The 12,268-nt window shown below is 36.8% G+C and overlaps 2 long non-coding RNA genes across 3 annotated transcripts; both read left to right on the top strand.

Moving 5' to 3' along the window:
• The first annotated feature begins 205 nt into the window (after window positions 1–205).
• Window positions 206–2,555, top strand: LOC125228992. Its single transcript, XR_007177355.1, has 6 exons — window positions 206–303; window positions 381–464; window positions 1,253–1,447; window positions 1,683–1,736; window positions 2,071–2,139; window positions 2,523–2,555. It is a non-coding gene; the product is annotated as an uncharacterized LOC125228992 (long non-coding RNA).
• Window positions 2,556–2,560: 5 nt separating this feature from the next.
• Window positions 2,561–6,367, top strand: LOC125228991. Of its 2 annotated transcripts, XR_007177353.1 has the most exons (4): window positions 2,561–2,656; window positions 4,579–4,768; window positions 5,303–5,463; window positions 5,885–6,367. It is a non-coding gene; the product is annotated as an uncharacterized LOC125228991 (long non-coding RNA). The 2 variants fall into 2 exon arrangements; XR_007177354.1 differs by lacking the exon at window positions 4,579–4,768.
• The last annotated feature ends 5,901 nt before the right edge of the window (window positions 6,368–12,268 follow it).

Genomic DNA, 12,268 nt, shown 5'->3' with positions numbered 1-12,268 from the left:
ACCGTATCATTAGTGAACAACCAGTGGTTTACGCCAAGGAGATGCGAATATCAAATTCTACGGACATCACTCGGCAGTTCGTGGTCCCGGCCGCCATCATGCTTTGTACTGCTGCTCCAGCTATCCTCCAGTGCAACTTGAAGGCCTAATCCATGCACACATCGGTGTTTTTTTATATCTATGTAATACACTTGTCATTGGTGAAGGTCCACGAGGCTGCCATATTGAATAGAGAGAAATTCTTTAAGGGCCAGTGATCGAGCCATGCTAATTTGAAATCGCGAGTACCTATTTCGTATAATCGTAAGTATTTTCTCCCATCTTCGAATAAAATTTGTTGTAATACGTTCAGTGCTAATTCTTGTGTCCATTATTTTCAGACATTATTTTCATAAAATGACTTGAGGACCCCTTCCATTGACATGAATGCACGGAACTACAAGCCGGCTTCTTTTCTGCGTTGGGTATGTTTCACATTTGTACGCCCATGATTTTAACCCTCGCCAAGGGTTGGTAAAAGCCTCAGGGTCATTGTTTCTTTTAAAACCTATTTCAGGGTTCTTCGATTTGGAGGTTACGTTCAAAGGTAGCGCGGAGCTGATGCTTCCCGAGCCTGAACCGGTGGACAGGAGGCTGTGGCGACTGGGATGGAAGAGCTTCCATTCCTGTAGCTGCAGCTTCCACCTCCCCTAAATTCTGTTACATGTCACCAAGGTCAAGGTCTGCCTCGGCCAAGGCGTGCCTCGTTTTAGTATTTTTAAAAGGAGCCCAACATAAATTATCATTTTTTAATTAATAAATTTACCCTTTACCCGGTCTTCTAGTACCAGAATCACTGACTCACCCATATGCTCTAAAGTTAGGTATTTGTGTTTGTTTTTAGTAATAGACTGAGCTAGCTATTCTAACGTATAATATTTATTTATTTAAGTTTTATTATTCTACATAAAAGATTTTCCTTTTCGATTATTTGTTTTTTAATCATTATTGATTTTCTTCTGTAGACCCCTTCTGTGTAAAAGCTTCTTCCATAAAAGTTGTAAAAGCTGTTTCCATTTTAAAGAATCCTGCAAAGATTCAAAGTGACCTACTAATTAAATTGGTTGACCGTACAATTTCAGATTATTCCTACTAATGCAAGTCCATCCTATATGTTTACTTAATAACCTTGTTTACTAGGGGATGCATTATTTTGTGTTAATTTATTATTTTTGCATATTGTGTGTATTTTTTTATTTGCATGTACCTAAAGATGACCTAGAGAAAGCAAAAAAAATACTGAAACTGGTTGAGGATACATCAGACTTACAGACTGAAGCCGAAACAGAACCAAGTCTTAAACGTAAAATGCAAAAAAGATATGTTTCTAGCAGCAGTGACGAAGATGAACAGTGAAAAAGAAATAAACAACCACTTCAAGCTGCTGACAATGAAGGAGATTATGGAGGTGGGTTTTATATTCAAAACACCTGCACGGGAAGCATGGTCGCGCGATGGACGATAAAATATCAGGCCGTCCCTATCGCACTTACAAATAGTGTGATAGGGACGGCCTGCTATTTTATCGTCTATCGCGCAACCATGCTTCCCGTGCTGTTATGAATATGTAGTAATTTAGTTGATATTAATGATGTAATTCCGAAGTACCTAATTTCAAAAATTATATGTTATGTTTTGTGCAGATAGTCGTCAAGCTCAGCCAAACATTGCCCAAGAAACCGCTTCAATAGCAGAAAGTAAGTAAATTATAATTAATAAATAATAGATAAACACATATTATACTCTTACCTGGTAAAGTTTAGATTTGGGTAGGGCTTCATAAAAATGCATAACATTTAAAAAGGTAATTGGGCAAGGTAACCTTTGACCTATAATAAAATAGATTCTTCAGGCACGCAAAATACCTGATTAACGGCTTACAAGTGAATAGTCATTTTTGTCAAACCCTGTAATTATACTAATTATAAATTATAATGTATTACATACTAAGGCCAACTTTAGAGTTTAAATAAATTGCTAACCGGGGGTGTAAATATAATTCATATTAAATTAAATGTTTTTTGCCAACAGGAACCCTCTCATTACTGACTGTAGCAGATGAGCTTCCCATCTTGACAAACAGTGACAACAGACTGCAAGGTAAGATATCCATGTTTATATATTTTAACCCATGCGGCGCTTTAACTTTCATCATCATGTATGTGTGTGTGTGGTGTTCATTACTGTGTTCCCTGCTAGGCTGCTGTAAACAGCAAGGATGACTTTTTGTTGGATTCATCTTTATTTATTAATAGGTAGGTACTAAAAAATTTCCGCTTTTATTTTTATAGTAACAAGCTTTTATATTAGGTCGACCTGTATGTAAATTCCAAGGATCATAGCGTCATAAAATGGTTTTTCTTAGAATTGTCTCGATGAGTATTAGTTGTCTGTCGTAAGAAAAGTGCAGTCATGCAGCGATAAGAGCTTGTACCAAAAATATATTTTTTTGCCAAAAACTTATTATATTTGTATGTTGTCAGATTTGGCAGAAGACGGCGACGGACGGTTAACTCCTTTGCACGCCAAGTTAGTCCCCGGTGCCGATATGAACAACCGTCGAATATCGGCAGCGACGAGCCAGCAGCAACGCCATCGAGAGTTCAGGGATTAACAGGTAGGTAATATACTATATATGACTATGATACATACATACATACATACATACAATCACGCCTGTATCCCATAAAGGGGTAGGCAGAACACATGAAACTACTAAAGCTGCAGTGCCACTCTTGGCAAATAAGGGGTTGAAAGAAAACGAAACTGTGACATTGCAGTGACAGGATGACTATGATGTAGTACTTTTTAGGGTTCCGTAGTCAACTAGGAACCTTTATAGGTTGACTCGTGTTTTAAAAAACTCGCAAGTTCAATTCTCGAACCACTCGCTTCGCTCGTGGTTCAACTATAGAATCCTTTCACTTGCTCGTTTTCCAATTCCACACTCGGCATTAAAATACAACTTTGCCCCCTTGTATAACAAATAACTACTAATACAGTATGATTATTGTTGTTGTGTCAGTTATTGGAAAAATCTTTTTATGAATTAAAAAATAATGGCGTTAGAGCACTTCTGAGAAATAACCCTATGTGGATTTAAGGCTTTGTCCAATGGTATACTGTATACATAGAAACATCTATTACTCAAGAACAAATATCTGTGATAAACGCACAAATATATGCCCTTACCGGGGTTCGACCCCAGAATCTCCTGCTATGTAAGCAGTTGCACTACCAACTAGGCGTAGGCTAGGAGGCCGTCAAATGCTAACAGATAGACTGAGTTCCTTTCGCATTTATAATATTAGAATTGATGACTGAAATGGCGTGCCCATCTCGCGTTGTAGTCCGTTGCTTCTGGAAAGTTATGTATGAAAATGTTGGCATAATTAATGGAAGATTTTTTTTTTGATTGGGATATGTACATTACAGGCCGAAGTTATTTTTCATCAACCCTCCCCATCCGCGTCACCCCTCTTCACCCCCTTAAATAGCCGAAAATGCGGTTTTTCACGATTTCTGACAAAACCGTTGTAGATACAGAAAAAGCGTGTAGGAAGAAAGTAATCCTTGATAAATTTACTACAAATCGTTTATTGACACTTTGGTTCTAGCACTTATAGGTTTCGCGTGATCCATCACGAAAGTTGGTCCTTTGCTGCAATTTTCTTCAGTGAATGTTAAGTTTTCTTCCAAATTGCTTACGAAATCTGTTTAATATTACTAAAATATTATAAACTGAAAATGAATTTCAGGGGGAAAAATCACTACCATGGGTGGGACTTGAACTCACGGCTACTGGATTGATACTCCAGGGCTCTACCAACAGCTACCAAAAGCTCATCCCCAGTCATAGATATACTATATAGATCAATGGTACTCCTAGCGACTACTACCGTGAAAATATTACGTCTTAAATAGTTACTGGAATTCCAAGAAATATTGGAAATTCCACCCATGGTAGTGATTTTTTCCCCTTAATTTTATTTTAGTCATGAGTTACAATATTTTAGTTATATCAAACAAATTTCGACGATTTCGTATGCATTTTGGGCGAAAACTTAACATTTACTAAAGAAAATTGCAGCAAAGGACCAACTTTCGTGACGGATCACGCGTAAACTATAAATGCTAGAACCAAAGTGTTAATGAATGATTTGTAGTAAATTTATTAAGGATTACTTCGTTCCTACGCGCTTTTTCTGTATCTTCAACAGTTTTGTCAGAAATCGAGAAAAACCGCATTTTCGGCACTTTAAGGAAGGGTAGAGGGGTGACGCAGAGGAGGGAGGAGTGGGGAGGGTTGATGAAAAATAATTTCGGTCTATAACGTACATATTTCAATTAAAAAAAAAACCTTCCATTAATTATGCCGTAATTTTAGCTAATTTCCCCCTACTATTGTCTCGGCGAGTGTGTACAGTCGGCATAACATGTATCTATATCGCAGCGGCCAATGTACACGCTCTCAAGTCTTGTTCCGATATATTTGACCACTTTGCACTTACACTGTTTTTATTTTATATTTATTTTTAGGATACCAAACAAAAGTGCTGTAATGTTGACATGTATCAAAACTCAAAATGATCAAATAATAAGTCTGTTAAAACATGCAGGCACATCGAAAGGTAGCCTAAAACCGGAATTCAAATTCCCAATTCAAAATGCCGATGAATTAACTACAACTGAATTATTAATAGAGAAAAAAGAAAATTATGACAATTTGGTAAGTTACAATACCTACAATAACTCTTTATTGAACACCATATAATAAGATTTACAGAAAAAAGATAAATGGAGAATATTTGCACCAATAGGCGGCCTTGTAGCTTCAAAGCTATCTCATTCAGACAGCTTATTACATTCATAGGAAGAAGGAAGGAACATCTTGAAAAAGAGGGTGCAATTTATTTATTTATTTAGTAGTAATACAACATTTGTAAAGCTGAGTTTAGACCAGCAAGTTATTGCTGCAAGTTTTGAGATGCAACTATAGGTAAGAGTGGGTGGCAAAACTGGCAAATATCTGCATCTCTTATAACTTGCACGTCTAAACTCGGCTAAAAAATGTATTTCACATATTGCTATAATCTTCACTCAATTAGTGGTTTGTCAGGATCGTAGTAAATGGAAATCCGTGATATCTGCCTACCCCTCTGGGAAACAGGCGTGATTATATGTATGTATGTACTAAATTAGTCTGACCAACAATAATTTTTATTTGCTATTTTTCAATTATACATTATTTTGTTTGTTACAGGATTCATACATGAGAACTATTGGAGGCAGGGATATTGCGAGCAGTGTCTCGGCTAATGAAATTTTGTTTCACTGACCAGCTGGCTCAACAGTACAACTTTTATGGAAAGAGATCGAACAAAAAGCCTTTCTGCCAACTGCGCCTGCGAGATTGTATCGTGGGTAAGTTGGCTGTTTCATAACTTGTGGTAAATTTTTTAGGATTTTGGGGTTGGTCCACGTCCCATAGAAAAAGTTGTTCAATATGACCTACCTAATTACCTCGTACAATATGGTTAGTTGTAAAAAAAGCAATCTGTATGCTGGAGAATCTGGAGATGAAGTAAAAACTTATTAGTTTGCATAAATAGTTATATTTTTTTTTATTGCGAGCCTATAGTGTCCCACTGCTGGGCAAAGGACCCGTCCCACTTTTTCCATTGTTCCCTATCTTGAGCAGTCTCTGGCCGTACTTTTAGAAAGGAGTCAAACTCGCCTCGCCACTGTCGGCGGGGTCTGCCGGATCCTTGATTTGAATTATTAGGTTGCCATTCAGTAGTAATGTTATAACATTAACAAATGTATTATATCTTTATCTTTATAGAAGGAGTTGTCACCACTACATCTGGGTCTACAGCTAAAGACGTAGAAGATTCCATTAAAATTTGGCTAAAACATGCCCCCGAAAGATTGAAGAAGATTAATAAACAACAATAAACATGGCAGAGAAAATAAAATATTCGAGAAAAGCCATAGTTGGCCAACGTCAATTATTGAGAAGAGCCAAAGAAGCACAGTTAAATGTAATTTCAAATTTAAAAAAGAGTACTACAACTGTAAGTGCATCCTCTTCCTTAGTTAATTTGCCATGTACTTCATGTAATAATTCTCAATCTGAAATTGTATTCCAAGGTTCTTAGTCCGAGTTCTTAACGGCTAATAAGTATGAGAGTACAGTCCCTGCTGGCAGAAAGCATGAAACTTGGCATGTATATAGCTTATAGGTTTATAAGAAAATATGGAAGTAGAAACACGCCGAGGTGTCAATGTTTCCCCTCTTTCCCCCAACTTTTGTATCCCTGATTTCAGTTTTTTAATATTTCCATGAAAACCGTGAAAGCTATCATCACGATGTCTAGGAGAAGTATATTCTTCATAAAATTCTCCACAATATTGTCTTTGGAAGTATAAAGCTAGAACTTATAATTTTCAAACTATGCTCATTTTCCCCTAACGATATTTCTCTTTGGTGCCCTGAACGATAAGCAAGACTAGCGACTTTGCTCTTTTACCTGTGGCGATGTTGCTTCACAAAATTGTTCTTTGGGTCAAACTGATCCGATTTTGCTCAATAGTCATGAAATCGCACGTCACTACCCCCCACAAAGACAAGGGGAAAGGGCCGTAATCCTCGGTGAAAACTATGCATTACATCTTTTTGCTCTTAGTGACTAGGGCAAATCGTATATCATTTTCGTGTAATATAAGGACGAGTTAATCATTTCTGAAAAAAATCGTTGCACCTTATCATACAAAAATAACGATTTGTCAATGTTCTCAACGTAAATGCATGCTGTTCTTATAGAAACACAAAAATCACTATATCTTATGCCTTTAATATTTGAGGAGTTCCCTCGACCTCTCCACGATTCCATCATCAGAACTGGGTTATTGGCTAATCTGTCCTATGTTTTATTTGTTGATAATTACCGCATTGTAACTGTAAATGCCATAACTTCCATACTTATTGAAATACATCGAAATTCATTATTTTGCTATAAAATCGTTATTTTTGTATGAAAAGGTGCAACGATTTTTTCAGAAATGATTAACTCGTCCCTATATTACACGAAAATGATATACGATTTGCCCTAGTCGCTAAGAGCAAAAAGATGTAATGCATAGTTTTCACCGAGGAAACCGGCCCTTTCCCCTTGTCTTTGTGGGGGGTAGTGACGTGCGATTTCTTAACTATTGAGCAAAACCGGATCAGTTTGACCCAAAGAACAATTTTGTGAAGCAACATCGCCACAGGTAAAAGAGCAAAGTCGCTAGTCTTACTTATCGTTCAGGTCACCAAAGAGAAATATCGTTAGGGGAAAATGAGCATAGTTTGAAAATTATAAGTTCTAGCTTTATACTTCCATAGACAATATTGTAGAGAATTTTATGAAGAATATACTTCTCCTAGACATCGTGATGATAGGTTTTCACGGTTTTCATGGAAATATTAAAAAACTGAAATCAGGGATACAAAAGTTGGGGGAAAGAGGGGAAACATTGACACCTCAGCGTGTTTCTACTTCCATATTTTCTTATAAACCTATAAGCTATATACATGCCAAGTTTCATGCTTTCTGCCAGACCGGACTGTACATCTGGTTAAGAACTCGGACTATCTAGAAATAATTCCGGTTTATTGATAGAACATGACATTTCTCACGATAATCATATCATTACTAGTGATAATGAGCATTTACTATCTGATTCAGATTCTGTTAAGTCTATAAAAGAAGATGATTTCAAAACAGAGTTAAAACATTGGGCCACTCAATATCAAATACCACATAATGTACATGATGTGAGTACATGTTTTCGATGAAACGAATAGGTGTTATTATTAATCACATAGAGCACAATCACGGAGGACGCGTACGACACAACAGGCGCCAAACGAAAAAGGAGGGTAAACAGCGTCACTTGAATGACTTGACTTCGTTACTTCAATCAAATCAAACTGACAAAATGCGTTCCGTTCCAATATATTTCCTAAGCTTCTTTTTAAATTAGATGATGTCTATTAATTATATTTGTCCTCTTAGGAGAACATTTAAGTACTTACTCGTAATCATATTTTTATCTTTATTCAGTTTTAACAGACATGTATTAACCTCGAAAGTCCTGTGCTTTTGCAACACCTGTACTGAAGTCATATCTGCCGGTTGTACTATACCAAGTACGAACCACGAATAGTGCATCAGACCGAGACAAATAGATGTCGTTATTACAGATTTTTTTGATGTGAAGTCTTGTTGTCTTTATATTTTTAGGAGACCAGTCAGCGAAAGAAAAGTCTTCTAAAAATCGTGAGCGTTAGGACCCCTGGACCACTACAGATATTTGATGTTTAGTACATACTAAAATTTAGTACCTATTTGATACTATTTGGTACCTTGGACCTATTTGATACTATTTAGACATTCTGACGTCAGGATGTCTGGACCATTTTTGGTTTACATAGTTCTAGACAACACTACTAATTGATATCTTAGTCAATATTTACTACCTATTTGGTACCTGTCAATATATTTTTTTCAAATTTTTTTGGCGTATCAGAAAAAAGTTATGACGGAATTTAAAGTTATGAGCCCGGCCGTGCCGTTGAAGTATGTAGCGCCAGTCAAAAGAATAGAGGCAAATCCGCCTGCCCTCCTGCGCGTCAACTTAAATAGGAATTTATTTTTAGGCACTCGCACATCATCTCTACTGACTAGTGGCATTAATATAGTCGAACGAAATATAAAAGTAATTAGTGTAATTACACTAGTTTTCAACTTTAAATTCCATCATAACTTTTTTCTGGTACGCCAAAAAATTTGAAAAAAATATATTGACAGGTACCAAATAGGTAGTAAATATTGACTAAGATATCAATTAGTAGTGTTGTCTAGAACTATGTAAAACCAAAAATGGTCCAGACATCCTGACGTCAGAATGTCTGGCCACTTTATTCGCTCGATTTTTCGATATCACTGGAGGTACCAAATATATGTACTCAGGTACCAAATAGTATCAAATAGGTACTAAATTTTAGTATGTACTAAACATCAAATATCTGTAGTGGTCCAGGGGTCCTGACGCTCACTAAAAATTGATTTTCGCTCATGTCGTCTCGGATATGGATGAATATAGTATCGAGGTATTCAGTATAATGCCCTGAACACAAATATATGAGATGACAAGCGCGAAAGTGGTTGGGGTAGTTGCTGTGACTAAAGTCGACAGTACAAACTTTTTTCTTTTAAACATAACATGTGGGGCCCCCAATGAAAGGTCTTTGAGTAGATCACAAATATATGACATACTGTAACATTTTCAATACTTGGTCTAACAAATTATTAGAATACGTTTAAAAATTGTACAATCCACAGTTACTGCCGAATTTATGACGTCACAGCAACTACTCCCACCACTTTCGCGCTTGTCATCTTATATATTTGTGTTCAGGGCATTACACTGAATACATCGATATCATATTCACCATATCCGAAACAACATGAGCGAAAATCGATTCTTAGAAGATTTCTTTCGCTGGCCGGTCTACTAAAAATATAAAGGGGTGAATCAACTTTTCTTTGCCAGCAAAATTACGCATACTTCGACTACATGTGGTCAGAAAATTTAATTTGTATTTAGTGTAATTAGTTTATACTGCTATATATTATATAGCAGTGACCCAGTGGACATTGCTGTCCCTCACTTTTGTATGAAAAAAGTGTCTCTTCCACTGAGTCACATATAGATTTAATTGTAAATGTTTTTTTTTTTTATTATTCCCTTAATGTAAAATAAAAATAAGGATCTTTATTCACGATGGCCAGGTTAAAACTCACAAAAGTAGAGCTAATAATAAGTATGGGCAATTCTTGCAAAAAGCAAGAAAAAGTTGATTCACCCAAAGACAACAAGACTTCACATTAAATAAATCTGTAATAACGACATCTATTTGTCTCGGTCTGATGCACTATTCGTGGTTCGTACTTGGTATAGTACAACCGGTAAATATGACTACAGTACAGGTGTTACAAAAGCGCAGGACTTTCGAGGTTAATACATGTCTGTTAACACTGAATAAAAATTAAAAATATGATTACGAGTAAGTACTTAAATGTTCTCTTAAGAGGACAAATATAATTAATAGACATCCTACAGACATCCAGGCCCAATGTACTTTTAAAAGCTACCGACAAGAGCTAGGTTCTTAATACACACAAAAGTCAGTAATTTAGGCAGATTTTTTCGTAGTTAGTAATTAGTTTATGTTTAAACATATGTTGTGTACTTTGTATGAGTAAATTCGGTTTTTACAGTGTAATAAAAACAAATTTAAAAAGTCATTGGTTTTATTTAGTTTCCAAAACAAATCACATTTTTGCTCTTAACATAACTTACTTAACCTTTTGACCGCCAAAGACGGTTATGACTTACGTCGGAAAATCGTGCTGTGGACGCCAACGACGGCTAAGGACGTCAGCTTTGTTAATGTAATAGACACCTACGGGGATTCCGCAAAGTTCAATTGCGCTCAACAAAAAATGCGATAGCGTGACATCAGGGCAACGGCATATTTCTTCGTCGTCTGGTGTTCAAAAGGTTAAAAAGCGGCCGCCCTAATATTTTCGGCCCAGTAACGTCCCTATGAATTCAGTATATGACGTCACTCCGACGTCAGTGGCTGCCCTAATATGTACGTCCGTGTAACGTCCTCATGAACTTAGTATATGACGTCTCTCCAACGTCAGTGGATGCCCTAATATGTACGGCCTAGTAACGTCCCTATGAAGTCAGTATATGACGTCACTCCAACGTCTTGGCTGCCTTAATATGTACGTCCGTGTAACGTCCTCATGAACTTAGTATATGACGTCTCTCCAACGTCAGTGGCTGCCCTAATATGTACGGCCTAGGAACGTCCCTATGAAGTCAGTATATGACGTCACTCCAACGTCTTGGCTGCCTTAATATGTACGTCCGTGTAACGTCCTCATGAACTTAGTATATGACGTCTCTCCAACGTCAGTGGCTGCCCTAATATGTACGGCCTAGTAACGTCCCTATGAAGTCAGTATATGACGTCACTCCAACGTCTTGGCTGCCTTAATATGTACGTCCGTGTAACGTCCTCATGAACTTAGTATATGACGTCTCTCCAACGTCAGTAACGTCCCTATGAAGTCAGTATATGACGTCACTCCAACGTCATGGCTGCCTTAATATGTACGTCCGTGTAACGTCCTCATGAACTTAGTATATGACGTCACTCCAACGTCAGTGGCTGCCCTAATGTACGTCCCAGTGACGTCCCCATGAAGTCGGTATATGACGTCTCTCTTAGGTCTGTAAACTGACGTCTTGAGGCTGTGACAAATTGACGTCATCTGCTGGGACCCCCCGACGTCAAGAAATGACGTCTCTTACGTCGAGCAGTACCGTAAACGGACGTCATAAAGACGTATAAATGCTACCTGGGAAAAGTGAAAGGTGATGACGCAGGCTAGACGTATGTCGTTATCTCTTGCTTCCACGTAACTCAATTCACATCACACCATCTCTTTCCAGTCTGCACTAGTGTTGTACATGCTTAATTTATAGCATCAATTGGTGTATCGATATTTAAGTAATGAGTAAGGAATATTATTGTGTGTACCTACTACATAATGAACACACTCTATTTAAATAAAGAAACGAGAAAGTTATATTGCACTAATGTTTGCTTTAATGGTTTATGTCGAATATTTGTATATTATCGATTATGTTAAGCTTGATTGATTATTTATTTATTTAATCTTTATTGTATATTAGGTACCTAATTCCTAGGTGTAATTAGATATGTTTTGGGTATATTTAGGTGACAGGATTTCGTAAAATCTCTATCTGATATATGTATTAATTTAAATATTACGTTCAAGTAATTTGTAAAATAATAAATTGCTATTTAAATCGAAATAAAAAACACAACTTGAGAAACTCGAAGTACATAATTAGGGATTGGAAAATTTCATAACTTTTACTTAAAATAATTATAATCTGATTATTATACCATTTTTACTTCCAAGAAAATATAGTTTTCCCTTTTTGTATACCGTGTTTTATACTTATAATAATATATAGTAGTATGTAATAGATTTCTGCTCCACCGTGTGTGCATGCAATGTTACGGACTTTTGGGGCTAGCACACACGGTGGTGCATAAAGCGCGTAAGGGGTT

Source organism: Leguminivora glycinivorella, chromosome 8 (genome assembly GCF_023078275.1).
Source record: "Leguminivora glycinivorella isolate SPB_JAAS2020 chromosome 8, LegGlyc_1.1, whole genome shotgun sequence".
In the NCBI taxonomy this organism is placed as follows: Eukaryota; Metazoa; Arthropoda; class Insecta; order Lepidoptera; family Tortricidae; genus Leguminivora; species Leguminivora glycinivorella.
This window is presented reverse-complemented; position numbering and strand designations above follow the sequence as displayed.